Source organism: Gossypium hirsutum, unplaced genomic scaffold (assembly GCF_007990345.1).
Source record: "Gossypium hirsutum isolate 1008001.06 unplaced genomic scaffold, Gossypium_hirsutum_v2.1 scaffold_1382, whole genome shotgun sequence".
In the NCBI taxonomy this organism is placed as follows: Eukaryota; Viridiplantae; Streptophyta; class Magnoliopsida; order Malvales; family Malvaceae; genus Gossypium; species Gossypium hirsutum.
Genome location: NW_024403589.1, coordinates 1 through 9,564, shown reverse-complemented (window position 1 = coordinate 9,564; position 9,564 = coordinate 1). Strand labels below are relative to the sequence as shown.

The following is a 9,564-nucleotide window of genomic DNA, read 5'->3' as shown; positions in this document are numbered from 1 at the left end:
GATGGTATTCATTTCTGGAGCCGTCTAATCGTGTGTCTCGATTTTCTTTCTAATTCCTTCCAACGCCGCGCCTGTTTTCTTTCTCGTTCGCGACCTTCTCGTGAGCAGACTGATACCACTACACCACAGACCGATGGAAGACCTGTTCTTCACAACTCTATTGTTTCTCTATCCGTCAGTTCAAACTTGAAATCGATAATGTTTCATCATAAGAAGACCATTGCATTACTAAATTTACTCCCCCCCCCGAAAAAAACTGCAGGTTTCGGCGAGGCTCGAACTCGCGACCTTCTGCGTGTTAAGCAGACGTGATAACCACTACACCACGAAACCACGCTTGAATATGAAGCTAAATTGATGCAACTACCACGGTTCACAGCTGGTGTACGGAAGGTGAATTTCTATGGAGAATCTGCTCATGGAAATGAAGTGTCGTGAACTTTTCTTTGTAATAACATAGCGCAGATTCGACAATTCTTTTCCTGATTGACGGGGCTTCTTTCAAAACATTTGGTTCGGCTGGGGTCGAACCCAGGACCTCTCGCGTGTGAGGCGAGCGTGATAACCACTACACTACCGAACCCAATTGCTCTTTCTTTTGTATCATTTAGAGAACTCAAATTGCATATCTAAAAATATCCTCGAAATGTGCAAGACTCGAATTCGCGACTTTCTTCATACTCGAAACCACTAAACACGAAACCATACTCGAATGAAGCTAAATTAATACAAGCTACCACGGTCTTTCTTCGTCCACTGGTGATGGTATTCGCGGGTAAATTCCTATGGGAAGCCCTGCTCATCCCAATCAGTGTGTCGTCGAGTTTTCTTTCTAATTCCTTCGTTTAGACTACCCAACGCCCGTGCTCTGTTTATCCTTTGACGAAGCATGTGCGGGACGAGTAGAGGAATTTGCAAAAGTATTTTTCACTCACTAAAACGGGACGAGGTTCTGGCGAGGCTCTGATAACCACTACAACTTCCACCAGCGCTCTTTCGTGTCTGTCATGGTCGTTGACGAAAGCATTTGACGCGACGAGCAGAGCAATTTGCAAAATTATTTGTGCACTACTAAACGGAACGAGGTTCTGGCGAGCTCGAACTCGCGGCCTTCTGCGTGTAAAGCAGACGTGATAACCACTACACCACAGAACCGACTGGCAAATATTTATTTCTACTCACAAATCTACTGCTGATTTTTTTTTTTAATCATTTAGAGATTTCTAAATAACCAGAAAAAAAACGTGACCTTTCGGCGAGGTTCGAACTTGCGACCTTCCGCGCGTTAAACTGAAGTGATAACCACTACACCACGAAACCAACCATCGAAAAGGTGCTAAATTAACCGAAGCTACCACGGCCGTCTCCGCGTATACTGGCGATGGTATGCGCGGGTGAATTCCTTTGGAAGCCCTTCTTATGTGGAATTTTTTTTGTAATTCAGATTCGACACTCAAGGACACTTGTGATTGAGGGGTTGTTTAAAAAAAACTTTTGTTCCACTTGGGGTCGTACTCGCGGCCTTCTGCGTCTAAATTAGACGTGATAACCACTACACTACAAAAATGAGAGGGAAACGTTTCTTTCTACTCACAATTCTATTGCTGTTACTCTAATCCGTCCGGTTCCAACTATAAATCGATAGATGTTTCGCCGCATTTAGAGAACTTAAATTGCACTTCTAAATAAAAACAACCTTATGCCAATCAGGGTGTCGTGAAGTTTACTTTGTAATACCTTATTTCCGTCCAGAATCAATCCAACCACGATCCTTGCTAATAACGGGGGTTAATAATAGTTTAATTTGCTAAAATCTAGAGACTAATCAGCGGTCACATAGTCGACATTCAATCAGAGAGTGATAATAGGTGTTCAAACTTTGAGTACTCAACCGATAATAAACAGACGTGATAACCACTACAAGAAGAAAACCGCGTTCGAAAGGAAGCTACATTAATAGCAGGCCTCTGCGTGCACTGGCCATGGTAATATCTATGGAAAGCTCTACTCATGTCAATCTGAGTGTCTCGCAGTTACTTTTTGATACTTTGATTCAGACTCCAAATGGACGATTGATGGGCTTCTTTTAAAAGTATTGGTTCGGCTGGGGGTCGAACCCAGGACCTCTCGCGTGTGAGGCGAGCGTGATAACCACTACACTACCGAACCGGTGCACACTGGTCTTTCTCCTCTTTGTCCTTCGGCAAAAGCATTTGATGGAACAAGTAGAGGAATTTGCAAAACTGTCTTTTGTTTCACTTACTAAAAAGGGAGTAGGTTCTGGGCTCGTGATAACCACTACACAATCGAACCCAAGTGCTCTCTCATGCCTTGTCTTGGTCTCAAGCATTTAACGCGACGAGTTAAGCTTTTTGGAAAACTAATATTCCGTTAGTAAAAATGGATGAGGTTCTGGCGAGGCTCGAACTCGCGGCCTTCTGCGTGTAAAGCAGACGTGATAACCACTACACCACAGAACCGACTGGAAGACAGCTCGTTCTACTACAACTCTATTGCTGTTCCTCTAATCCCTCCAGTTCAAACTTCAAAGCAGACGTGATAACCACTACACCCACGCTTGAATATGAAGCTAAATTGATGCAACTACCACGGTTATATCTCCGTTCACAGCTGGTGGTACAGGAAGGTGAAGGAGAGTCTGCTCATGGAAATGAGAGTGTCGTGAAGTTTTCTTTGTAATAACTTAGCGCAATTTCGACAATTCTTTTTTCTGATTGACGGGGCTACTTTCAAAAGCTTTGGTTCGGCTGGGGGTCGAACCCAGGACCTCTCGCGTGTGAGGCGAGCGTGATTTTTTTTTTCTTTTTTTTTTTTGTGCACGCAAGCCTCGATAGCGCAGTAGGCAGCGCGTCAGTCTCATAATCCATAATTTAAAGAGCAATCTGAAGGTCGTGAGTTCGATCCTCACTCGGGGCATTACAATTTTTCACCTTTACTTCACTATATTGGATAAAACGTTGAACACGGTAAAAAGAAGGTATTTGCTGAAATTCACATGTTCAAGGCTGAGGCGAGCGTGGTAACCTCTACACTACCGAACCCAATTTCTTTTGTATCATTTAGAAAACTCAATTGCACATCTAAAATATCCTCGAAATGTGCAAGGCTCGAATTCGCGACTTTCTACATGATCAGAAGACGTGATAACCACTAGAACACGAAACCATACTCGAAAGGAAGCTAAATTAATACAAGCTACCACGATCGTTTCTTCGTCCACTGGTGATGGTATTCGCGGGTGAATTTCTATGGGAAGCCCTGCTCATCCCAATCAGTGTGTCGTCGAGTTTTCTTTCTAATTCCTTCCAACGCCCGCGCTCTGTTTTCTTTTCTCGTCTCGCGACCTTCTGCGTGTAAAGCAGACGTGATAACCACTACACCACAGAACCGACTGGAAGACAGCTCGTTCTACTCACAACTCTATTGCTGTTCCTCTATCCGTCCAGTTCAAACTTGAAATCGATAGATGTTTGCATCATTAAGAGAAGACCAATTGCATTACTAAAATATATACTCCCCGCCCCCGAAAAAAAAACTGCAGGTTTCGGCGAGGCTCGAACTCGCGACCTTCTGCGTGTTAAGCAGACGTGATAACCACTACACCACGAAACCACGCTTGAATATGAAGCTAAATTGATGCAACTACCACGGTTCACAGCTGGTGGTACGGGAAGGTGAATTTCTATGGAGAATCTGCTCATGGAAATGAGAGTGTCGTGAACTTTTCTTTGTAATAACATAGCGCAGATTCGACAATTCTTTTTCCTGATGACGGGGCTTCTTTCAAAACATTTGGTTCGGCTGGGGGTCGAACCCAGGACCTCTCGCGTGTGAGGCGAGCGTGATAACCACTACACTACCGAACCCAATTGCTCTTTCTTTTGTATCATTTAGAGAACTCAAATTGCATATCTAAAATATCCTCGAAATGTGCAAGACTCGAATTCGCGACTTTCTTCATACTCGAAACCACTAAAACACGAAACCATACTCGAATTGAAGCTAAATTAATACAAGCTACCACGGTCTTTCTTCGTCCACTGGTGATGGTATTCGCGGGTAAATTCCTATGGGAAGCCCTGCTCATCCCAATCAGTGTGTCGTCGAGTTTTCTTTCTAATTCCTTCGTTTAGACTACCCAACGCCCGTGCTCTGTTTAGTCCTTTGACGAAAGCATGTGCCGGACGAGTAGAGGAATTTGCAAAGTATTTTTCACTCACTAAAACGGGACGAGGTTCTGGCGAGGCTCTTGATAACCACTACAACTTCCAACCCAAGCGCTCTTTCGTGTCTCGTCATGGTCGTTTGACGAAAGCATTTGACGCGACGAGCAGAGCAATTTGCAAAATTATTTGTGCACTTACTAAAACGGAACGAGGTTCTGGCGAGGCTCGAACTCGCGGCCTTCTGCGTGTAAAGCAGACGTGATAACCACTACACCACAGAACCGACTGGCAAATATTTATTTCTACTCACAAATCTACTGCTGATTTTTTTTTTTAATCATTTAGAGATTTCTAAATAACCAGAAAAAAAACGTGACCTTTCGGCGAGGTTCGAACTTGCGACCTTCCGCGCGTTAAGCTGAAGTGATAACCACTACACCACGAAACCAACCTCGAAAAGGTGCTAAATTAACCGAAGCTACCACGGCCGTCTCCGCGTATACTGGCGATGGTATGCGCGGGTGAATTCCTTTGGAAGCCCTTCTTATGTGGAATTTTTTTTGTAATTCAGATTCGACACTCAAGGACACTTGTGATTGAGGGGTTGTTTAAAAAAAACTTTTGTTCCACTTGGGGTCGTACTCGCGGCCTTCTGCGTCTAAATTAGACGTGATAACCACTACACTACAAAAATGAGAGGGAAACGTTTCTTTCTACTCACAATTCTATTGCTGTTACTCTAATCCGTCCGGTTCCAACTATAAATCGATAGATGTTTCGCCGCATTTAGAGAACTTAAATTGCACTTCTAAATAAAAACAACCTTATGCCAATCAGGGTGTCGTGGAGTTTACTTTGTAATACCTTATTTCCGTCCAGAATCAATCCAACCACGATCCTTGCTAATAACGGGGGTTAATAATAGTTTAATTTGCTAAAATCTAGAGACTAATCAGCGGTCACATAGTCGACATTCAATCAGAGAGTGATAATAGGTGTTCAAACTTTGAGTACTCAACCGATAATAAACAGACGTGATAACCACTACAAGAAGAAACGCGTTCGAAAGGAAGCTAAATTAATAGCAGCTCTGCGTGCACTGGCCATGGTAATATCTATGGAAAGCTCTACTCATGTCAATCTGAGTGTCTCGCAGTTACTTTTTTGATACTTTGATTCAGACTCCAAACTGGACGATTGATGGGCTTCTTTTAAAAGTATTGGTTCGGCTGGGGGTCGAACCCAGGACCTCTCGCGTGTGAGGCGAGCGTGATAACCACTACACTACCGAACCGGTGCACACTGGTCTTTCTCCTCTTTGTCCTTCGGCAAAAGCATTTGATGGAACAAGTAGAGGAATTTGCAAAACTGTCTTTTGTTTCACTTACTAAAAAGGGAGTAGGTTCTGGCCTCGTGATAACCACTACACAATCGAACCCAAGTGCTCTCTCATGCCTTGTCTTGGTCTCAAGCATTTAACGCGACGAGTTAAGCTTTTTGGAAAACTAATATTCCGTTAGTAAAAATGGATGAGGTTCTGGCGAGGCTCGAACTCGCGGCCTTCTGCGTGTAAAGCAGACGTGATAACCACTACACCACAGAACCGACTGGAAGACAGCTCGTTCTACTCACAACTCTATTGCTGTTCCTCTAATCCCTCCAGTTCAAACTTCAAAGCAGACGTGATAACCACTACACCACGAACGCTTGAATATGAAGCTAAATTGATGGCAACTACCACGGTTATATCTCCGTTCACAGCTGGTGGTACAGGAGGTGGAGAGTCTGCTCATGGAATGAGAGTGTCGTGAAGTTTTCTTTGTAATAACTTAGCGCAATTTCGACAATTCTTTTTTCTGATTGACGGGGCTACTTTCAAAAGCTTTGGTTCGGCTGGGGTCGAACCAGGACCTCTCGCGTGTGAGGCGAGCGTGATTTTTTTTTTTTTTTTTTTTTGTGCACGCAAGCCTCGATAGCGCAGTAGGCAGCGCGTCAGTCTCATAATCCATAATTTAAAGAGCAATCTGAAGGTCGTGAGTTCGATCCTCACTCGGGGCATTACAATTTTTCACCTTTACTTCACTATATTGGATAAAACGTTGAACACGGTAAAAGAAGGTATTTGCTGAAATTCCATGTTCAAGGCTGAGGCGAGCGTGTAACCTCTACACTACCGAACCCAATTTCTTTTGTATCATTTAGAAACTCAATTGCACATCTAAAATATCCTCGAAATGTGCAAGGCTCGAATTCGCGACTTTCTACATGATCAGAAGACGTGATAACCACTAGAACACGAAACCATACTCGAAAGGAAGCTAAATTAATACAAGCTACCACGATCGTTTCTTCGTCCACTGGTGATGGTATTCGCGGGTGAATTTCTATGGGAAGCCCTGCTCATCCCAATCAGTGTGTCGTCGAGTTTTCTTTCTAATTCCTTCCAACGCCCGCGCTCTGTTTTTCTTTTCTCGTCTCGCGACCTTCTGCGTGTAAAGCAGACGTGATAACCACTACACCACAGAACCGACTGGAAGACAGCTCGTTCTACTCACAACTCTATTGCTTTTCCTCTAATCCGTCCAGTTCAAACTTGAAATCGATAGATGTTTGCATCATTAAGAGAAGACCAATTGCATTACTAAAATATATACTCCCCCGCCCCCCGAAAAAAAAAACTGCAGGTTTCGGCGAGGCTCGAACTCGCGACCTTCTGCGTGTTAAGCAGACGTGATAACCACTACACCACGAAACCACGCTTGAATATGAAGCTAAATTGATGGCAACTACCACGGTTCACAGCTGGTGGTACGGGAAGGTGAATTTCTATGGGAGAATCTGCTCATGGAAATGAGAGTGTCGTGAACTTTTCTTTGTAATAACATAGCGCAGATTCGACAATTCTTTTTCCTGATTGACGGGGCTTCTTTCAAAACATTTGGTTCGGCTGGGGGTCGAACCCAGGACCTCTCGCGTGTGAGGCGAGCGTGATAACCACTACACTACCGAACCCAATTGCTCTTTCTTTTGTATCATTTAGAGAACTCAAATTGCATATCTAAAATATCCTCGAAATGTGCAAGACTCGAATTCGCGACTTTCTTCATACTCGAAACCACTAAACACGAAACCATACTCGAATGAAGCTAAATTAATACAAGCTACCACGGTCTTTCTTCGTCCACTGGTGATGGTATTCGCGGGTAAATTCCTATGGGAAGCCCTGCTCATCCCAATCAGTGTGTCGTCGAGTTTTCTTTCTAATTCCTTCGTTTAGACTACCCAACGCCCGTGCTCTGTTTAGTCCTTTGACGAAAGCATGTGCCGGACGAGTAGAGGAATTTGCAAGTATTTTCACTCACTAAAACGGGACGAGGTTCTGGCGAGGCTCTTGATAACCACTACAACTTCCAACCCAAGCGCTCTTTCGTGTCTCGTCATGGTCGTTTGACGAAAGCATTTGACGCGACGAGCAGAGCAATTTGCAAAATTATTTGTGCACTTACTAAAACGGAACGAGGTTCTGGCGAGGCTCGAACTCGCGGCCTTCTGCGTGTAAAGCAGACGTGATAACCACTACACCACAGAACCGACTGGCAATATTTATTCTATCACAAATTACTGCTATTTTTTTTTTTAATCATTTAAGATTCTAAATAACCAGAAAAAAACGTGACCTTTCGCGAGGTCGAACTTGCGACCTTCCGCGCGTTAAGCTGAAGTGATAACCACTACACCACGAAACCAACCTCGAAAAGGTGCTAAATTAACCGAAGCTACCACGGCCGTCTCCGCGTATACTGGCGATGGTATGCGCGGGTGAATTCCTTTGGGAAGCCCTTCTTATGTGGAATTTTTTTTTGTAATTCAGATTCGACACTCAAGGACACTTGTGATTGAGGGGTTGTTTAAAAAAAAACTTTTGTTCCACTTGGGGTCGTACTCGCGGCCTTCTGCGTCTAAATTAGACGTGATAACCACTACACTACAAAAATGAGAGGGAAACGTTTCTTTCTACTCACAATTCTATTGCTGTTACTCTAATCCGTCCGGTTCCAACTATAAATCGATAGATGTTTCGCCGCATTTAGAGAACTTAAATTGCACTTCTAAATAAAAACAACCTTATGCCAATCAGGGTGTCGTGGAGTTTACTTTGTAATACCTTATTTCCGTCCAGAATCAATCCAACCACGATCCTTGCTAATAACGGGGGTTAATAATAGTTTAATTTGCTAAAATCTAGAGACTAATCAGCCGGTCACATAGTCGACATTCAATCAGAGAGTGATAATAGGTGTTCAAACTTTGAGTACTCAACCGATAATAAACAGACGTGATAACCACTACAAGAGAAAACGCGTTCGAAAGGAAGCTAAATTAATAGCAGCTCTGCGTGCACTGGCCATGTAATATCTATGGAAAGCTCTACTCATGTCAATCTGAGTGTCTCGCAGTTACTTTTTTGATACTTTGATCAGACTCCAAACTGGACGATTGATGGGCTTCTTTAAAAGTATTGGTTCGGCTGGGGGTCGACCAGGACCTCTCGCGTGTGAGGCGAGCGTGATAACCACTACACTACCGAACCGGTGCACACTGGTCTTTCTCCTCTTGTCTTCGGCAAAAGCATTTGATGAACAAGTAGAGGAATTTGCAAAACTGTCTTTTGTTCACTTACTAAAAAGGGAGTAGGTTCTGGCTCGTGATAACCACTACACAATCGAACCCAAGTGCTCTCTCATGCCTTGTCTTGGTCTCAAGCATTTAACGCGACGAGTTAAGCTTTTTGGAAAACTAATATTCCGTTAGTAAAATGATGAGTTCTGGCGAGGCTCGAACTCGCGGCCTTCTGCGTGTAAAGCAGACTGATAACCACTACCCACAGAACCGACTGGAAGACAGCTCGTTCTACTCACAACTCTATTGCTTTCCTCTAATCCCTCCAGTTCAAACTTCAAAGCAGACGTGATAACCACTACACCACGAAAACCACGCTGAATATGAAGCTAAATTGATGGCAACTACCACGGTTATATCTCCGTTCACAGCTGTGGTACAGGAAGGTGAATTTCTAAGGAGAGTCTGCTCATGGAAATGAGAGTGTCGTGAAGTTTTCTTTGTAATAACTTAGCGCAATTTCGACAATTCTTTTTTCTGATTGACGGGGCTACTTTCAAAAGCTTTGGTTCGTCGATAGCGCAGTAGGCAGCGCGTCAGTCTCATAATCCATAATTTAAAGAGCAATCTGAAGGTCGTGAGTTCGATCCTCACTCGGGGCATTACATTTTTTCACTTTTAGCTCACTATGTAGTGGATAAAAGGTTGAACACGGTTAAAAGAAGGTGTTTGCTGAAATTCACATGTTCAAGGCTGA

At 43.6% G+C, this 9,564-nt stretch overlaps 16 non-coding genes across 16 annotated transcripts; 2 read left to right on the top strand and 14 right to left on the bottom strand.

The window, feature by feature from the left end:
* Positions 1-260: 260 nt before the first annotated feature.
* TRNAV-AAC (transfer RNA valine (anticodon AAC)) lies at positions 261-333 on the bottom strand. The gene has a single exon. It is a non-coding gene; the product is annotated as a tRNA-Val (tRNA).
* Positions 334-511: 178 nt separating this feature from the next.
* On the bottom strand, positions 512-583 carry TRNAV-CAC (transfer RNA valine (anticodon CAC)). The gene has a single exon. It is a non-coding gene; the product is annotated as a tRNA-Val (tRNA).
* A 500-nt stretch (positions 584-1,083) lies between these two features.
* TRNAV-UAC (transfer RNA valine (anticodon UAC)) lies at positions 1,084-1,155 on the bottom strand. Its single transcript has one exon. It is a non-coding gene; the product is annotated as a tRNA-Val (tRNA).
* Positions 1,156-2,096: 941 nt separating this feature from the next.
* Positions 2,097-2,169, bottom strand: TRNAV-CAC (transfer RNA valine (anticodon CAC)). The gene has a single exon. It is a non-coding gene; the product is annotated as a tRNA-Val (tRNA).
* A 238-nt stretch (positions 2,170-2,407) lies between these two features.
* On the bottom strand, positions 2,408-2,480 carry TRNAV-UAC (transfer RNA valine (anticodon UAC)). Its single transcript has one exon. It is a non-coding gene; the product is annotated as a tRNA-Val (tRNA).
* A 365-nt stretch (positions 2,481-2,845) lies between these two features.
* On the top strand, positions 2,846-2,937 carry TRNAM-CAU (transfer RNA methionine (anticodon CAU)). The gene is given in 2 exon segments: positions 2,846-2,882; positions 2,902-2,937. It is a non-coding gene; the product is annotated as a tRNA-Met (tRNA).
* Positions 2,938-3,560: 623 nt separating this feature from the next.
* Positions 3,561-3,633, bottom strand: TRNAV-AAC (transfer RNA valine (anticodon AAC)). The gene has a single exon. It is a non-coding gene; the product is annotated as a tRNA-Val (tRNA).
* A 181-nt stretch (positions 3,634-3,814) lies between these two features.
* On the bottom strand, positions 3,815-3,887 carry TRNAV-CAC (transfer RNA valine (anticodon CAC)). Its single transcript has one exon. It is a non-coding gene; the product is annotated as a tRNA-Val (tRNA).
* Positions 3,888-4,397: 510 nt separating this feature from the next.
* Positions 4,398-4,470, bottom strand: TRNAV-UAC (transfer RNA valine (anticodon UAC)). Its single transcript has one exon. It is a non-coding gene; the product is annotated as a tRNA-Val (tRNA).
* A 938-nt stretch (positions 4,471-5,408) lies between these two features.
* On the bottom strand, positions 5,409-5,481 carry TRNAV-CAC (transfer RNA valine (anticodon CAC)). The gene has a single exon. It is a non-coding gene; the product is annotated as a tRNA-Val (tRNA).
* A 238-nt stretch (positions 5,482-5,719) lies between these two features.
* Positions 5,720-5,792, bottom strand: TRNAV-UAC (transfer RNA valine (anticodon UAC)). Its single transcript has one exon. It is a non-coding gene; the product is annotated as a tRNA-Val (tRNA).
* A 361-nt stretch (positions 5,793-6,153) lies between these two features.
* Positions 6,154-6,245, top strand: TRNAM-CAU (transfer RNA methionine (anticodon CAU)). Its single transcript is given in 2 exon segments — positions 6,154-6,190; positions 6,210-6,245. It is a non-coding gene; the product is annotated as a tRNA-Met (tRNA).
* Positions 6,246-6,869: 624 nt separating this feature from the next.
* Positions 6,870-6,942, bottom strand: TRNAV-AAC (transfer RNA valine (anticodon AAC)). The gene has a single exon. It is a non-coding gene; the product is annotated as a tRNA-Val (tRNA).
* A 184-nt stretch (positions 6,943-7,126) lies between these two features.
* On the bottom strand, positions 7,127-7,199 carry TRNAV-CAC (transfer RNA valine (anticodon CAC)). The gene has a single exon. It is a non-coding gene; the product is annotated as a tRNA-Val (tRNA).
* Positions 7,200-7,705: 506 nt separating this feature from the next.
* Positions 7,706-7,778, bottom strand: TRNAV-UAC (transfer RNA valine (anticodon UAC)). Its single transcript has one exon. It is a non-coding gene; the product is annotated as a tRNA-Val (tRNA).
* A 929-nt stretch (positions 7,779-8,707) lies between these two features.
* Positions 8,708-8,778, bottom strand: TRNAV-CAC (transfer RNA valine (anticodon CAC)). The gene has a single exon. It is a non-coding gene; the product is annotated as a tRNA-Val (tRNA).
* Positions 8,779-9,564: the final 786 nt, after the last annotated feature.